The sequence below is a fragment of the Cupressus sempervirens genome, chromosome 5, assembly GCF_028749045.1.
Source record: "Cupressus sempervirens isolate cs-2001-9-10 chromosome 5, ASM2874904v1, whole genome shotgun sequence".
Taxonomy (NCBI): Eukaryota; Viridiplantae; Streptophyta; class Pinopsida; order Cupressales; family Cupressaceae; genus Cupressus; species Cupressus sempervirens.
In genome coordinates this window covers 965,001,760-965,007,759 of record NC_143122.1, presented here as the reverse complement: position 1 = coordinate 965,007,759, position 6,000 = coordinate 965,001,760, and the positions used below count along the sequence as shown (strand labels likewise).

Genomic DNA, 6,000 nt, shown 5'->3' with positions numbered 1-6,000 from the left:
CTAGGCATATGCAAGTCAAAATACTCTAACTTGGTCTTCAATCTTTACACCTAGTTGGTTGACACAGGCCCTACATGCATGGTTGGTGCTTCAAAAGTGCATGTCTCTAAGACATTTGAGATTGAGGAGCACAGGAGTATTTAAAAAGGTAAAACTTTTACCACGGTGCCAATGTGGGATATACTAATTTATCCCTTTGACTGTGGCTAGCAGCTCCCTCTTCCCTTCTTGGCGTGCATGGGGTACCCTGCTTGGGTGAGCACCTTTTCTCATTTTCTTTTATAACTTCTTTGCCTTTAAACTTCCAATTCTATCGCATCTGCTATGACCACCCCCTATTCTGACGTGTGCTTCTATACATGGCATCTTGGATTACTTTTTTGCATGGCCTCTCTATTGAATGCATGGGTTTTTATCCTACTACGCTTGCAAGCGGGTGTCTACCCCCTCCTACTACCCTGCGGCTTGGTCTCTTTCAGTTTGTTGCATTTAAGAGCAGTTGGTTGCTCCTTTTCAACATTGGGTGGTTTGCAATTAATTTTGGGATGCTATGTTTATTTACCAGGTAGGTGGATTTTCTTGGATGGGTCACTACGTTGTTGTTTGGATGCCATAACAGAGATTAATTCCTCTATAAAATCCCATCTTCATTGGTGTATGTCTGTTGCGATAACATGGCATTGGTTCTTTATTTAACTATCTATCTAGATGTGGGTTTTTTGTTTGCCAGACACTGCAGATGGCATTTTGGTTTTTCCTAATGCATCTATGGGTTCCCCTTTTAAAACTTGGTGGCTCCATTTTGCGGGTTCCATTGATGCTATGCTCTAACAGGTGGCATTCTTCCTCAGCATATTCAATCTATGCATGGGAGCTACTCAAAACATCTGGAATACATTAGAAAATTGCACTCCAGACTACTCCATCCCCTTCACCACAATGTTGATGCACATCTTTCATCCTTTCAATTGATTTATAGATGCCAGTACAACTCCAATCAAAAGATGCCACACAAGCATTTCCAGCTTGAGCCTTCCATTCACAATCTGGAGGAGTGCCACAATAAAAGCTTTGATTAACAATATGCTCAACATCTAGTCCAATAAACCATGATCCCAAGGAAACATCTTCATTGGCATATTTATGGAAAATCGGAAGGTTGATGGATATATAGGTTGCTAAATATTTGGAGATTACATATAATTGTCCAGTTGCATGCCTGAAATACTTATCCCCTCCTCACCAAATTTCCAATATTCAGGTTCATGATATTTGGCACCTTTCTGTGCAAGAACAGGTCTTAATTTCATATAGCCAATGTAAACACGCAATTTTGAGCATTGTCGTGCTAGAGTTGTCCCAAGAATACCCAAATTAACATGTACATCATCATCAACTTTAATATAGAAGTCAACATCCCATTTTGATACTTGACTAAATATATCCTTTTCCCGAATATTAGTTTCCTTACTTTTCTGCTCACAATCATTTACAAGTTCAAGATGTTGTAGTTGTTGTTCTTTTCTAACATAAGAATCTATTTCTTTTCTTGAATCAGGAACAATCCACATCCAATTATATCAGCGAAATGATTTCTTTATGATCATAGAAGGCATTTGGTTTAAACTTTATGCATGTCTTCCATAGTGTGTCGCTCTCGATTCATGCAGCTCATATCTGGGATGAGATTCCTCTTAACATTATCAATTTTTAGAGGGAAAGTAAATGAATTAACTCTGTTAAATTGGAACTTAATCTCAATCATATGCCCACGAGAAAACACTATTTCTCTCTTCCTAGATTGCAACAAAATCTTAGCAATGCCTAATACTTCAGAAGAGAGGATCATAAAATTTGCTGACAAATAGTGCAACTCATCTAAAAGAACTCACCACCTTCTCTTTAGTCTTTTGTTCATGCCTCTACATTATAACATTTTGATAAAATAAATTCATTATAATCCATTTATCCCTTAGAAGATTCCACAATGCCTTATCATTCTGACGAGATTAGTTGGGCCCCAAAGTGGGTCTGACTAAAAAAATTTCGTTTCCAGACAACTGATCCTTCAGATTAATCCATTTGGCATCTCAAACTGATTGAAAACAAAATCTATCATTGAAACAACATTTAAAACTCATTTTATCCTCCTTTGCAACCTGACACTTTTGTGCCAGGAGGCCCTTTGGCTAGCCTTAAAAACTAACCCAAACCTCTGATCGGGCTCTAAAAATTAACACACTGATTCTCTCTTCTGCATATTTTCACCCTGTCAAATCTTGTCTCATGAAGAATTCAGGATCAAAAGATATTGACTGTCAAATTTGCCTTCTCAGAATTACCTGCAAGTAAATACGTTAGAAAACAATAAAATGGGTTTGGATTTGGCTTTGAAAACTAGGCAAACTGACACTTGGGGAGACAAAAATTGGGGTGTTGGTTCTCTGTCATGAGGACATTATGGATCTACAATTTGGGCTCGTGACAAATAATTGGGAAAAAATGGCAAGCGGTCAAAGTAGGCTACTTGGATTTGCATGACTAGAAACAATGACAAGATAACAATTTTTGCAAATGGAAATGACCTAGAAAAGTGTGCAAACGGATTTGTTATGACTTGAAAATCAGCACACTTAAAGAATTTTTAGTGGACAATAGGATGGTACAATCCATTCGATCTCACCTATCATGGATCTCGAGATATAACATTACAAACAAGGCTTCCAACAAATTTGCATATGCTGACACCAGTAAAAAGATAGAAATTGTGTTTGGAATTGCATTTGAAAACTAATCAAACGAATTTGTCATGAGCTGAAACTTGAAACATAACAAGTCTCCGACATCTACAATGCAACACAAAAGTAATTTTAGCATTTTGGTCAATTGGGTCAAAGTTATAACTAGTCAAACAGGGCTTCCCAAAATTCTAAATTAATTGCATCAGCATGACAATATTAAATGACCAACTTTGAGGGATTCAAAACCTAGTCAAATGGACTCAAAATATGAAACATAGGTTCTTGGATGTGGACACTAGACACTCCCAAAGTAGTGAATCAAAAATATTTTTTGGGTGCGAGACATTCAATGGAAAACACAGCTTCCTGTCACTGTTTGACACTAAGGTGAAAATATAGATTTGACACTAGCTCAAAATGAGACTTCACGGAATGGCTCGAAATATCAATTTATCATCATGGAACATGTGGACATACTGAATGATAGGTGTTAGAAGCATTAAACACCTTTTAGGCCTCAAACTGACAGCCAGGTACATGTGCATCAAAAGCTTTCATAGGGCCTAATTTCTTCAAAATTTTCAATATGTGACTGAAAAGTAACCATGCAATTTTCAGTCCCAACAATGGCTCTGTCTGGGGATGTATGTCCCTTGCATGCATGGCAAGGATTCAGATCTCTGGTAGAAGTAGACCACACACCTAACTTCAAAAGCTCTTTCAAACAGCTTTATTGAAAGAAAAAACAACTACCTCTACTATTTACAAACGATGACCTTGGGCCACCGAACTCTAACAAAAACCTTTACCTCTATCATATATTTGATTTTCATTCCTTTCCTCATGAGGTAAGCTAGAAATATTCTTTCTATCAATTTCACCAATCAAATTAGCATCACGAATCAACTCTTTTGGTAAAACTGAATCTACAACTTCACTTTCATAATGCATATAACAACTAGCTTCATTTTCTACAACTTGTTCATTATGAAAGTATTGATCAGCATGCTTAAATATATTATATTGAAACTGAAAATCCTCTTCATTTAATGACTCATGCATGCTATCCAATTTGAATACTAAGGCTTCATACTCAACTTAGGGAAATGAATCACACATACCCATAAAATGTGTATCTTCATGCATAATCGAATGATACTCAAATGAACACTCTAACTTGTACTCACATATATCATCAATGTCAGAATTTGAAACTAATCCAGAGTCCCTCAATGATTCTTCACAATCAGCAAATGGATTAGTCATATTAAAACATTCATCATAAAAATCTTTGCAAGGTGTAGGCAGATTTTCAATAATCGTCTCATCAAACACCTTGTTATCATAATCAGATGCAACATCATGATCATACTCACTGTCATATTTGAAAGAAGAACAATCTGATTTCTCACAACAGTAAGACAAGGTATCATCATTAAACCCATCCTGAACCAAAGCTGAAATTTCTATGCCTTCTTCAAACAATGGGTTAATAACTCCATGTAGTGATCCTTGTTGAACATCTTGATAAAACATAGGCTGATCATCATCACAACCTTCATCATATAAGGCATTAGTATATACTTTAAATTCACTATCTATTTCATCTTCATGGATATTTTCAGCATGTGAAGAAAAATCAGAACTACATGTAGACTCGCTTTCTACTTCATCAACGAAGCATGTGGAATACAAATCAAAGTTACTTTCATTGTCTTCATGTAGATGATTCAAATGTCTTGCAAGCAAATCATCATTTATCTTACCAATAGGTGCTGATGTATTAACCTTAGAATCATTTGTATGTTGATTATCACTACACTCATTCTCAAGATATTCCTCTACACAATTAGGTAATCCATCTTTATGGATAATCTCTTTGTCTTCATATTGTGTAGACAAATCTTCTTCACAAATTTCAACATCTAGTTAACTTGTATAACTCTAAAATGAAACTTCAGTTTCAGATTTAGAAATAGAACTCATACCTTTACTGACATAAGAATACTCACTCACGTCATTGCTTTCTTCTTCCCAATTTGCATCTGATTCACATGAAGATGAACATGTACTAGCATTGTCTTCTTCTTGACTTGAGCAACCTCTCTCATCATTGCCTTCACATGAGGCTTCCTCAAAATACATTGAATTAGCAACTTCATTGTCACTTGAAAGATGACTTTCAACTTCTTCGTACTCATATTGAGATGACTATCTTTCAACTTCAGATTCAATAATATTCTCAACATGATGTAATCTATGAATAAGATAATGCATTTCTTGCATATCCAACTGATCAAGTGAATCCATCTTACCATCTATTGCTGAAACATTAGAAATATGTGCACTCTGTTCTTCTGACTGTGACTGAGATAAGTGTAATTTATATTCTCCATCTTGTATTATCTCTCCATGACATATTGGATTAGCAACATCAAGTTCGTGATTAGAGAGATAACTTCTAGCCTTCTCACTTACATAAGACTAAGATTTAGGTGCAGCATCCTCAAAATTTGAAGCATTAGTACATCATCATACATATAATTATCATGAGAAGAACTTACTATTGTAACTAAACCTTGATTCATAAAATCACCACAATGTTGATCCTTATCAAAGTCTAAAATATATCTTATTGTTGTAACATCATGAACATGTGTGTCATCATTTGTAACCAAACTAACCTTACTTGTACACATATTCTGATTTGAATTTTCCACTTGATTAAAACCTACAGTAGGGGTATTGATATGCTTATTTAAAACTGAAGCATCAACACCATGTTCAAATTTTCTTTCATGACCCTTATACCAGTAATCATTCATAGCAAAATGACCTCTAATCAATCCATACTCCATATTATTCTCAATATCCCTAGCATTCATAAAAGCCTGATATAATGTATGTGGTTCTTTATCCCTTAGTAGATAATTCATTTTCTTGTCAAATGCATCAAAATATATAGCTAAACACATTTGATCATCAGGTCTATAACTCTCAGGAATTTCATTCAAAACTCTTGAAAATTTGATGTTAAATTGAGGGACAAGTTCATCACTATAAATATGAATCTTCAAAAACTTGTCATAAGAATTAGATATGCTTACCTGTTCTCCAAATCGCTCCATGAAGGTGGAATGCAACTCACCCCAAGATGAAATGAAACATGCTAGTAGAAAAGAAAACCAGTCTTTAGCATCACCTTTTAGGGTTTGAACAAATAGTTTCATGTGAACGTCTTCATGAGCAATCTCATAGT

At 35.4% G+C, this 6,000-nt stretch overlaps 1 pseudogene; it reads right to left on the bottom strand.

Moving 5' to 3' along the window:
* Positions 1-897: 897 nt before the first annotated feature.
* Positions 898-1,571, bottom strand: LOC149559164 (beta-1,6-galactosyltransferase GALT31A pseudogene; annotated as a pseudogene).
* Between the last annotated feature and the right edge of the window lie 4,429 nt (positions 1,572-6,000).